Source organism: Rutidosis leptorrhynchoides, chromosome 4 (genome assembly GCF_046630445.1).
Source record: "Rutidosis leptorrhynchoides isolate AG116_Rl617_1_P2 chromosome 4, CSIRO_AGI_Rlap_v1, whole genome shotgun sequence".
NCBI classification, from domain to species: Eukaryota; Viridiplantae; Streptophyta; class Magnoliopsida; order Asterales; family Asteraceae; genus Rutidosis; species Rutidosis leptorrhynchoides.
Window position 1 is genome coordinate 521,287,747 of NC_092336.1, and position 14,407 is coordinate 521,302,153.

Consider the following 14,407-nt stretch of genomic DNA (forward strand, 5'->3'; position numbering starts at 1 on the left):
ACGTTTATATATGAAATCTTGTGGTCTATATTTATAACGCTACCGGCATTAAACCTATATCTCACCAACTTTATGTTGACGTTTTAAGCATGTTTATTCTCAGGTGATAACTAAAAGCTTCCGCTGCAACATGTTGAATTTAAGCAAGATCTTGAGTATGCATATTTGTGTCAAAAATAAAACTGCATATCGGAGGATTTGTAATGTAAAATATGTTGGAAGTCGTATTGTTATTATCACATGTAAAGTTTGTAAGTCTAAGATTATCGCTAAACGATAATCATTATTAAGTTGTTTAAACCTTGTATTTGTAATAAAAGCTATGGTTTGTATTGTAAAAACGAATGCAGTTTTTGAAAAATGTCGCATATAGAGGTCAATACCTCGCGATGAAATCATATGTTATTGTATTCGTCCTTATGGTTAAGGTCGGGTTATGACATATAGTCAAATACATTCTCATTCAATACGAAATTTTTTAAAACATAAACAATAATAAGGTTATGAATTGAGAGATATAAAAAAGTGCCACTAAATAATTGAACCATTAAACCAAGTTGTCACAAAACGTGTAAGGATTTCTTGCTAGTGGGGTGATATTAACCTCAAAAATATTCTCATTGTACCTAAATACAATGTTACATAAATAACAAGTATCAAAATGCTATTTAAATATGCATAAAAATTCAAATGCAAAGGTAATAATTATCGTAAAATCTGAAAATTCAAAATTCACCTTTTAAAAATAGTAAAATGGCTTTTTTGACGTTAAAACTATTTTTAATGGCAGGAATTCTTTAGGACGTCTTGCTCGTAGTGCCTTTATCTAGTCACCGTGCGAAAATGGATCTAATCTTCAACCGAAACTGTTTTATCACATGTGCCACATAATTCAGCATAATTATGTGGCAAACGTAATGTGTTCAAAAATGTGTTCCGCGACCATGAATTATTATCGAAACGAAACCACGATAAAATATATTCGCATTCAATACAAAATTTTAAAAAAAAAACAATAACAGAGTTATGAATTGAGAGATATCAAAGAGTGCCACTAAATAATTGAACCATTAAACCAAGATATCGCAAAACGTGTAAGGATTTGTGGCTAGTGGAGTGATATTAACCTCAAAAATATTTTCATTGTACTTAAATACAATGTTACATAAACAACAATTATACAAAATGGTATTTAAATATGCATAAAAATTCAAATGCAAAGCTAATAATTATCGTAAAATTTGAAAGTTCAAAATCAACCTTTTAAAAATAGCAAAACGACTTTTTCGGTGTTAAAACTATTTCGAAAGGCAGGAACTCTTTAGGACGTCTTGCTCGTAGTGCCTTTCTCTAGTCATCGTGTGAATATGGATCCAATCTTCAACCGAAACAGTTTTATCACATGTACCACATAATTCAGCATAATTATGTGGCAGACGTAATGTGTTCAAAAATGTGTTCTGCGGCCATGAATTATTATCGAAATGAAACTACAGTAAAATATATTCGCATTCAATACGAAATTTTTAAACGAAAACAATAATAGAGTTATAAATTGAGAGATATCAAAAAGTGTCAGTAAATAATTGAACAATTAAACCAAGATGTCGTAAAACGTGTAAGGATTTGTGGCTAGTGGGGTGATATTAACCTCAAAAAAATTCTCATTGTACCTAAATACAATGTTACATAAATAACAAGTATCAATATGGTATTAAAATAGGTATTAAAATTCAAATGCAAAGGTAATAATTATCGTAAAATCTAAAAGTTCAAAATTCAACTTTTAAAAATAGCAAAACGACTTTTACGGCGTTTAAAATATTTCGAATGGCAGGAACTCTTTAGGACGTCTTGCTCGTAGTCCCTTTCTCTAGTCATCATTCGAAAATGGATCTAATGTTCAACCGAAGCTGTTTTATCACATGTGCCACATAATTCAGCATAATTATGTGACTGACTTAATGTGTTCAAAAGTGTGTTCTGCGGCCATGAATTATTATCGAAACGAAACTACAGTAAAATATATTCGCATTCAATACGAAATTTTAAAATAAAAACAATAATAGAGTTATAAATTGAGAGATATCAAAAAGTGCCACTAAATAATTGAACATTAAACCAAAATATCGCAAAACGTGTAAGGATTTGCAACTAATGGGGTGATATTAACCTTAAAAATATTCTTATTGTACCTAAATATAATGTTACATAAATAACAAGTATCAAAATGGTATTTAAATTTGCATAAAAATTCAAATGCAAAGGTAATAATTATCGTAAAATCTGAAAGTTCAAAATTCACCTTTTAAAAATTGCAAAACGACCATTTCGGCGTTAAAACTATTTCAAATGGAAGGAACTCTTTAGGACGTCTTGCTCGTAGTGACTTTATATAGTCATCGTGCAAAAATGAATCCAATCTTCAACCGAAAGTGTTTTATCACATGTGCCACATAATTCAGCATAATTATGTGGTAGACGTAATTTGTTTAAAAATGTAATCTACGGCCTTGAAGTTTTATCAAAATGAAACTATAGTCAAATATATTCTCATTCAATACGAAATTTTAAAACAAAAACAATAATAGAGTTATGAATTGAGAGTTATCAAAAGGTGCCACTAAATAATTGAACCATTAAACCCAGATGTCCCAAAACGTGTAAGGATTTGTGACTAGTGGGGTGATATTAACCTCAAAAATATTTTCAATGTACCCAAATATAATGTATAATAAATAAAAAGTATCAAACTTGTATTTAAATATGCATAAAAATTCATATGCAAAGGTAATAATTATCTTAAAATTCAAAAGTTCAAAATTTACCTTTTAAAAATAGCAAAACGACTTTTTCGATGTTGAAACATTTTCGAATGGCAGGAACTCTTTAGGAATTCTTGCTTGTAGTGCCTTTATCTAGTCATCGTGCGAAAATGGTTTGAATCTTCAACCGAAATTGTTTTATCACATGTGCCACATAATTCCGCATAATTATATGGCAGATGTAAAGTATTCGAAAATGTGTTCTGCGGCCATGAGTTATTATCGAAACGAAATTATAGTCAAATATATATGTATTCAATACTAAATTTTACAACAGAAACAATAATATAATTATGAATTGAGAGATATCAAAAAGTCCCAGTAAATAATTGAACCATTAAACCAAGATGTCGCAAAATATGTTAGGATTTGTGGCTAGTGCGGTGATATTAACCTCAAAAAGATTCTCAATGTACCTAAATACAATGTTACATAAATAACAAGTATCAAATGGTATTTAAAATTGCATAAAAATTCAAATGCAAAGGTAATATATATGGTAAAATCTGAAAATACAAAATTCACCTTTTAAAATTGTAAAATGACTTTTTCAGCGTTAACACTATTTCAAATGGCAGAAACTCTTTAGGAAGTCTTGCTCTTAGTGCCTTTCTCTAATCATCATGAAAAATGGATCCAATCTTCAACCGAAATTGTTTTATCACATGTGCCACATAATTCTACATAATTATGTGGCACACGTAATGCGTTTAAAAAATGTTTTTTGTGGCCATGAATATTTATCGAAACGAAACTATAGTCAAATAAATTCGCATTCAATACAAAATTTAAAAACAAAAAACAATAATAAAGTTATGAATGGAGAGATATCAAAAAGTGCCACTAAATAATTGAACCATTAAACCAAGATGTAGCAAAACGTGTAAGGATTTGTGGCTAGTGGAGTGATATTAACCTCAAAAAGATTCTCAATGTACCTATATAAAATGTTACATAAATAACAAGTATCAAATTTGTATTAAAATATACATAAAAATTCAAATGTAAAGGTAATAATTATCATAAAATCTAAAAGTTCAAAATTTACCTTTTAAAAATAGCAAAACTACTTTTTCAGCGTTAAAACTATTTTGAATGGCAGGAACTCTTTAGGAAGTCTTGCTCCTAGTGTCTTTCTCTATTCATCGTGCGAAAATAGATCATATCTTCAGCCGAAATTGTTTTATCACATGTGTCACATAATTCAGCATAATTATATGGCACACGTAATGTGTTCAAAAATTGTGTTTTGTGGTCATGAATTATTATCGAAATGAAACTATAGTCAAATATATTCGTATTCAATACAAAATTATAATACAAAAACAATAATAGAGTTATGGATTGAGAGATATCAAAAAGTGCGACTAAATAATTGAACCATTAAACCAAGTTGTCGCAAAACGTGTAAGGATTTCTGGTTAGTGGGGTGATATTAACCTCAAAAAGATTCTAAATGTACCCAAATACAATCTTACATATATAACAAGTATCAAAATGGTAATAAAATATGCATAAAAAATCAAATACAAAGGTAATAATTATCGTAAAATCTGAAAGTTCAAAATTCACCTATTAAAAATAGGAAAACCACTTTTTCGGCTTTAAAACTATTTCGAATGGCAGGAACTCTTTAGGAAGTTTTGCTCGTAGTGCATTTCTCTATTCATCGTGCGAAATAGATCTAATCTTTATCAGAATTTGTTTTATCACATGTGCTATATAATTCAGCATAATTATGTGGCAAACGTAATGTGTTCTAAAATGTATTATGTGACCATGCGTTATTATAGAAACAAAATTATAGTCAAATATATTCGCATTCAATATGAAATTTTAAAACAAAAACAATACTAAAGTTATGAATTGAGAGATATTAAAAAGTGCCACTAAATAATTGAACCATTAAACCAAGATGTCGCAAAACGTGTAAGGATTTGTGGCTAGTGGGGTGATATTAACCTAAAAAAGATTCTCAATGTATTTAAATACAATGTTACATAAATAAAAAGTATAAAAATATTATTTAAATTTGCCTAAAAATTCAAATGCAAAGGTAATAATTATCGAAAGTCTGAAAGTTCAAAATTTACCTTTTAAAAATCGCAAAACGACTTTTTCAGATTTTGAAACTATTTTAAATGGTAGAAACTCTTTAGGAAGTCTTCCTTGTAGTACCTTTCTCTAGTCATCGTGCGGCAATGGATCCAATCTTCCACCGAAATTGTTTTATCACATGTGGCACATAATTCCGCATAATTATGTGGCACACGTAATGTGTTCAAAAAAATGTGTTCTGCGGCCATGAATTATTATCGAAACTAAACTATAATCAAATATATTTGCATTCAATACGAATTTTTAAAACAAAAATAATAATAGAGTTATGAATTAAGCGATATCAAAAAAGCCACTAAAGAATTGAACCATTATGTGGCAAAACGTGTAAGGATTTGTGGCTAGTGGGGTGATATTAACCTCATAAAGATTCTCAATTTACCTAAATAAAATGTTACATAAATAACAAGTATAAAAATGGTATTTTAATTTTCCTAAAAATTCAATTGCAAAGTTAATAATTATTGTAAAATCCGAGAGTTCAAAATTCACCATTTAAAAATAGCAAAACAACTTTCTCGGCATTGAAAATATTTCGAATGGAAGGAACTCTTTAGGATGTCTTGCTCGTAGTGCCTTTCTCTAGTCATCGTGTGAAAATAGATCCAATCTTCAGCCAGAATTGTTTGATCACATGTGCCACATAATTCAACATAATTATGTGGAAAACGTAATGTGTTCAAAAATGTGTTCTTCGGCCATGAGTTATTATCGAAACGAAACTATAGTCAACTATATTCGCATTCAATACGAAATTTTAAAACAAAAATAATAATATAGTTTTGAATTGAGAGATATCAAAAAGTGGCACTAAATAATTGAACCATTAAACCAAGATGTCACAAAACGTGTAAGGATTTGTGGCTGGTGGGGTGATATTAACCTCAAAAAGGTTCTAAATGTACCTAAATACAATGTTACATAAATAACAAATATAAAAATGGTATTTAAATTTTCCTAAAAAGTCAAATGCAAAGGTAATAATTATCGTAAAATCTGAAAGTTCAAAATTCACCTTTTAAAAATAGCAAAAGTCTTTTTCGCGTTAAAAGTATTTCGAATGGCAGGAACTCTTTAGGAAGTTTTGCTCGTAGTGTCTGTCTCTATACATCGTGTGAAAATGGATCCAATCTTCAACCGAAATTATTTTGTCACATGTGCCATATAATTCAGCATAATTATGTGGCACACGTAATGTGTTCAAAAATGTGTACTGAGGCCATGAATTATTATCGAAACAAAACTATAGTAAAATATATTCGCTTTCAATATGAAATTTTAAAGCAAAAACAATAATAGGGTAATAAATTGAGAGATATCAAAAAGTGTCACAAAATAATTGAACCATTAAACCAAGATGTCGCAAAAGGTGTAAAGATTTATGACTAGTGGGGTGATCTTAACCTCATAAAGATTCTCAATGTACCTACATACAATGTTACTTAAATAACAAGTATCAAAATGGTATTTAAATTTGCATAAAAATTCAAATGTAAAGGTAATAATTATCGTTATATCTGAAAGTTCAAAATTAACATTTTAAAAATAGTAAAACGACTTTTTCGGCATTGAAACTATTTAGAATGGTAGGAACTCTTTAGGAAGTCTTGGTTATAGTGCCTTTCTCTAGTCATCGTGCGAAAATGGATTCAATCTTCAGTCGAAATCGTTTTATCACATGTGCCACATAATTCAGCATAATTATGTGGCAAACGTAATGTGTTCATAAATATGTTCTTCTACCATGAATTATTATCGAAGCGAAACTATAGTCAATTATATTCGCATTCAATACGAACTTTTAAAACAAAAACAATAAAAGAGTTATGAATTGAGAGATACCAAAAGTGCCACTATATAATTGAATCATTAAACCAAAATGTAGCAAAGTAAAGATTTGTGGCTAGTGGGGTGATGTTAACCTCAAAAATATTCTAAATGAACCTAAATACAATGTTACATAAATATAAATGACAAGTATCAAATGGTATTTAAATTTGCAAAAATATTTAAATTCAAAGGTAATAATTATCGTAAAATCCGAAAGTTCAAAATTCACCTTTTAAAAATAGCAAAACAACTTTTTCGGCATTGAAAATATTTCGAATGGCAGGAAATATTTAGAAACTCTTGCTCGTACTGCCTTTCTCTAGTCATCGTGCTAAAATGGATCCATTCTTCAGCCAAAATTGTTTTATCACATGCGCCACATAATTCAGCATAATTATGTGGCAAACGTAATGTGTTCAAAAATGTGTTATGTGACCAGGAATTATTATCGAAACGAAATTATAGTCAAATATATTCGTTTCAATACGAAATTAAAAAAAAATAGAGTTATGAATTGAGAGATATCAAAATGTTTCATTAAGTAATTGAACCATTAAACCAAGCTGTCGCAAAACGTGTAAGGATTTGTGGCTAGTGGGGTGCTATTAACCTCAAAAATATTCTCAATCTACCCAAATACAATGTTACATAAATAACAAGTATTAACATGATATTTAAATTTGCATAAAAATTCAAATGAAAAGGTAATAATTATCGTAAAATCTGAAAGTTCAAAATTCACCTTTTAAAAATAGGAAAACGACTTTTTCGACGTTGAAACTATTTCGAATGGCAGGAACTCTTTAGGAAGTCTTGCTTGTAGTGTCTATCTCTAGTCATCGTGCGAATATGGATCCAATCTTCACCCGAAATTGTTTTATCACATGTGCCATATAATTCAGCATAATTATGTGGCACACGTAATGTGTTCAAAAAATGTATTCTACGGCCATGAATTATTATCGAAACGAAACTATAGTCAAATATATTCGCATTCGATACGAAATTTAAAAACAAAAACAATAATAGAGTTATGAATTGAGAGATATCAAAAATTGACACTAAATAATTGAACCATTTAACAAAGATGTCTCAAAACGTGTAAGGATTTGTGGCTAGTGGGGTGATATTAACCTCAAAAAGATTCTTCATAATGTACAAAAATACAATGTTACATAAATAACAAGTATCAAAATTGTATTAAAATATGTATAAAAATTCAAATGCAAAGGTAATAATTATCGTAAAATCAGAAAGTTCAAAATTCACCTTTAAAAATAGCAAAACCACTTTTTCAGCGTTAAAACTATTTCGAATGGCATGAACCCTTTAGGAAGTCTTGCTCGTAGTACCGTTTTCTATCCATCGTGCGAAAATGGATCCAATCTTCAGTCGAAATTATTTTATCACATGTGCCACATAATTCATCATAATTATGTGGCAAACGTAATGTGTTCAAAAATGTGTTCTGCGAACTTGAGTTAATATCGAAATGAAACTATAGTCAAATGTATTCGCATTCAATACGAAATTATAAAACAAAAACAATAATAGAGTTATTAATTGAAAGATATTAAAAAGTGCCACTAAATAATTGAACCATTAAACCAAGATGTCGCAAAACGTGTAAGGATTTGTGGTTAGTGGGGTGAAATCAACCTCAAAAATATTCTCAATGTACCTAAATACAGTGTTACATAAATAATAAGTATAAAAATTGTATTTAAATTTTCCCAATAATTCAAATGCAAAGGTAATAATTATCGTAAAATCTAAAAGTTCAAAATTCACCTTTTAAAAATAGCAAAACCACTTTTTCGGCGTTGAAACTATTTCGAATGGCAGGAACTCTTTAGGAAGTCTTGCTCGTAGTTCCTTTCTCTAGTCATCGTGCAAAAATAGATCCAATCTTGAACCGAAATTGTTTTATCACATGTGCCACATAATTCTGCATAATTATGTGGCACATGTAATGTGTTTAAAAAATGTATTATGCGTCCATGAATTATTATCGAAACGAAACTATAGTCAAATATATTCGCATTCAATACGAAATTTAAAAACAAAAACAATAATAGAGTTATGAATTGAGAGATATCAAAAAGTGGCAATAAATAATTGAACCATTAAACCAAGATGTAGCAAAACATGTAAGGATTTGTGGCTAGTGGGGTGATCTTAACCTAAAAAATATTCTCAATATACATAAATACAATGTTACATAAATAACAAGTATAAAAATGGTATTTAAATTTGCTTAGAAATTTAAATGCAAAGGTAATAATTATCGTAAAATCTGAAAGTTTAAAATTCACCTTTTAAAAATAGCAAAACGACTTTTTTGGCATTGAAACTATTTTGAATGGCACGAACTCTTTAGGAAGCCTTGCTTGTAGTACATTTCTCTATTCGTCGTGCAATAATGGATCCAATCTTCAACCGAAATTGTTTTATCTCATGTGCCACATAATTCAGCATAATTATGTGGCACACGTAATGTGTTCAGAAAAATATGTTCTACGGTGATGAATTATTATTGAAACGAAACTATAGTCAGATGTATTCGCATTCAATATGATATTTTTAAAACTAAAACAATAATAGAGTTATGAACTGAGAGATATCAAAAAGTGCCACTAAATATTTGAACCATTAAACCAAGGTGTCACAAAATGTGTAAGGATTTATGGCTAGTGGGGTAATATTAACCTAAAAAAGATTCTTAATGTTCCTAAATACAATGTTACATAACTAACAAGTATCAAAATGGTATTAAAATATGCATAAAAATTCAAATGTGACGGTAATAATTATCGTAAAATCTGAAAGTTCAAAATTCACCTTTTAAAATTAGCAAAACCACTTTTTCGGTGTTAAAACTATTTCAATTGGCAGGAACTCTTTAGGAAAAGATACTAATTATCGTAAAATCTGAAAGTTCAAAATTCACCTTTTAAAAATAGCATAACGACTTTTTCAGCATTGAAACTATTTCGAATGGAAGGAACTCTTTAGGAAGTCTTGCTCGCAGTGCCTTTCTCTATACATCGTGTAAAAATAGATCCAATTGTGACGACCCGTAAATTTTCGACTAAATTTAAACTTAATCTTTATATGGTTTCGACATGATAAGCAAAGTCTGTAATGTTGAGTCTCAAAAATTTTGAACTATTTTCATATATTCAATTGACCTTCGTCTGCTCTCGACGATTCACGAATAATTAATTGTAAATAGATATGTGTGTATGTATATATAAATAATAATTCGAAATATAATTTGAAGTATTATATGTTGTTGTTATTAAAAATTAATAAAATAAAAATAGGATATTATAATAATTATTATTTAAAATATATCTCTATATATAAATAAGGTATATTAAAAATAAATATTAAATGATTGTAATACTCGTTTGATGATCCGATTGATATTAAGCAAGTTAAATTCAAACTTATGTAATTTTAAAATAAACGGTGATCTGAAAATAAGTTCTATAAATTTTAGGCTTATTAAAAATGTATTTAGGAACTATTTGTTTAGTTTTAACATTTTTTATATTTTTCCCAGAATTGAGAGAGACAGTTGATGTAATTTTTATTTAACAAATTAAGGATCAAATTTTATACCATAATGACCAAAATAAATAAAGGAATTTAATTTAAAAATTTGGGATTTTTCTGAGCACTTTTATCCGCCACTGATTTATCAACGGAGTACGATATAATATTCCGTGAAAACTGTCGGTAGTATCCTTCCAAAAATCATCCGGCTGCTAATTCAATTATAACACGTTCCTACTTTTCATTTAATTATTAAATATTATTATTATTAAATTATTATTACTATTCGATGTCTTCATTTATGAAAATGCATAATGATTGAAAAAGGTTTACTGTATTCTCCATCATCTATCTTTCATCCATTATATATATATATATATATATATATATATATATATATATATATATATATATATATATATACATACATGTATGGAGAACACACTTGAGCATATAACCAACCATCCATTTATCACTCTTACTTATATTTCCTGATGAACTGAGATCAAACAACTCAACTTAAATGAACCATCACCCATAAACACCTTACTCGATCGTCTATAAACTGCAGTTACTATCCTTGCTGCTAACTGCAGCTGTTTTATTTTGTATTCTTGATCAATCAACACGCAAACACAAACCAACATAGTCAACGAGGTATTCTACTGATTACTACTACATACTTATCGTTTCTTTCTTCTTTCTTTTCTTCTGTATCCTCTTCAAACCAAACTACCTCATCACCATTTTCTTTAAGCACGATACACTACTACTTCTTGCTCGTTGTTGCAACTCTTCGAGAACCACCATAATCCATCATAGAACACCACTCAAACCCGCCATTAAACTAGATCGTTTCTTGTTGTATCTACCTTTGAACTTCGGCTCAATCGGACACCAACTTCACCACTTACAACACCAAATCGAAACCACCACCACCTTAACACTACACGACCACCATTTCCACCATGCCTACTACTGTAAATATTTCTATTTTAAATGGAAGACATCACAAGATAACTGTAGCTGCCACCTTGTTGTTTTTCTGTTTAATGCAGCCGTTGACAATCCTTAACTCTCACTTTCCCTATCTTATTTTTAACTTCATTCTATCACCATAACAACCATTGAAACCCCACAAAACAGACACCACAACCTTATATTCTTCGTATCTGCAGCTGCTACGCTTGTTTCTCCTTCCTGTGTAACATAGCGACAAATAACCGCCTATAACATCAAACCATCAAACAAACCCACCTGCCCAACTGTTCAAATAATTGTTGTTGCTGCTATCCACTATATTACAACTCACTTTTCTGTTTCAATTCATAAACAAACCAAACTACCTGTTACTCGCAACCTTCCTCGCTTGTTTCTTTCTTTAATCAAATATGTTATCAATTTAAAACAACTAAGGTGGTGTTTCCTATTATGGTCGACATCTTTCTTTGCTTTTGCACAAATTCATTTCGTGGTAGGCCAAAGGAGATGACAACTACTTGCACCCTTTTCAATTCTTTTGTGTCTGTCGACTTACAAGTGGCAAGGAAGAAGCCAATTAAATGTCAAATTGAAGGGCCTAGTGGGTATAATATGGTCGGTTAATATATTGTGTATATGTTTCCTTTTTGAAACCCGCCACCCAACAGATACCGCAAAAGAAATTTCCATATTTGTACTTGGGTTTAATTATTTACCGGGCTAGATGTATGTGATGGGCCGCAAACCTTCTTAAGGTAACTTGGGCCATGGCTGCAAAACCCATCATTTTATTTCCTGGTTCGTTATCAGCTCAGACACTTGTTTCAAACTATATTAATAATAGTTATGGACGTAAGTAAAATTGAATTGATGATGATGTATTATATTGATACATGAAATGATAGAAGTAAACTAAGATGATGGGAAGATTAGGAAGAAGATGATATATAGTTAGAAGTAGATGATCGTGATGAAAATTGATTATGATTTTATGATCACGATTAGGATTATGATTTAATTATGAGACAGATGAGAATAAAGATGGTTACAAATTGAATATGATGATGTACGTATGCAATAATATAGATGATATTATGATTCGAACGATGATAATGATTATGGTATACGATAGCTACGGATATGATTAGGGTGATGATATATGATGTTGTATGGATTATGTTAATGATACGGTTATGGTCATAATATAGTAATGAGGACTAAGAAACAGATATATACAGGTTATATAGTTTTAGGCTTGGTTTAAAATAGAAAAACTGAAAACAGATCGATGGTTTAGTGTTAAACCGAGAGGTCTCGGGTTCGTGCCTGGGCTCGGTCATTTTTTTTTTTGAAAAGAATAAGAAGGATGCAGAAGAGAAGTTAAAAACAAATTTAAGTTGGGTGTTATATCATAATCGAAACACATGGTGTAATGGTTAAGGATGTTATCGGGTTAGCAGGATGTCGCGGGTTCAAACCCGGACATGGAAATTTTTTTTAAGGACTACTTCTATAAGGTAGTATTACTATTACCATTATTATTATTATTATCTTATTATTATTTTTATTTTTATCATTATTATTATTTTTATTATTATATTATTATTATATTGTTATTATTATTATTATTATTATTATTATTATTATTATTATTATTATTATTATTATTAAGTATTATTATCAAAATTATTATTTTCATTATCGTTATTATTAAACTTATCATTTTATTAAAAACTACTATTATTATTATTATTATAAGTATCATTATTTTTACTATCATTATTATTTTAATTAACAATATTTTTATTATCATTATTTTGATTATCATTATTATTATCGTGGTTATTATTATATTAATTATTTTTATTATTAAAAATTATTACTATTATTATTATTATTATTATTATTATAAGCTAATACAACTTTTTGTTAATATTATTTTATCAAATAACAATTAGTTACATAAAACCATATTTAATACATATAACATATAATTTACTAAAATAACAAGTATATCACTAATAAAATATAAAATTGTTCAATTACGATTATGTGTGTTAATATATATATATATATATATATATATATATATATATATATATATATATATATATATATATATATATATATATATATATATATATATATATATATATATATATATATATATATATATATATATATATATATATAGGTTCGTGAATCTGAGGCCAACCCTGCATTGTTCAGTATCGTCTTATGCATATTTTTACTACAAAATATCGTATTGTGAGTTTCATTTGCTCCCTTTTTAAATGCGTTTGCAATATATATATTTTTGGGACTGAGAATACATGCGCTTTTATAAATGTTTTATGAAATAGACACAAGTAATTGAAACTACATTATATGGTTGAATGATCAAAATCGAATATGCCCTTTTAGTCTGGTAATCTAAGAATTAGGGAACATACACCCTAATTGACGCGAATCCTAAAGATAGATGTATGGGCACTAACAAGCCCCAGTCAGAGAATTTGAACTGCTTTAGTACTTTGAAATTATCATGTCCGAAGGGAGTCCCGGAATGATGGGGATATTCTATATGCATCTTGTGAATGTCGGTTACCAGGTGTTCTATCCATATGAATGATTTTTATGCATGATGTTTATGAGAAATGGAAATATGAAATCTTGTGGTCTATTAAAATTATGGAAATGATTGATTACGATAAACTAATGAACTCACCAACCTTTTGGTTGACACTTTAAAGTATGTTTATTCTCAGGTATTAAAGAAATCTTCTGCTGTGCATTTACTCATGTTAGAGATATTACTTGGAGTCATTCATCACATATTTCAAAAGACGTTGCATTCGAGTCATTGAGTTCATCAAGATTATTATTAACTCAATTATAGTTGAATATATTATGAAATGGTATGCATGCCGTCAACTTTCGATGTAATGAAAGTTTGTCTTTTAAAAACGAATGCAATGTTTGTAAAATGTATCATATAGAGGCCAAGTACCTCGCGATGTAACCAAATGTAATGTATTCGTCCAGATGGATTAGGACGGGTTGTTAAAGTTGATATCAGAGCGGTGGTCTTA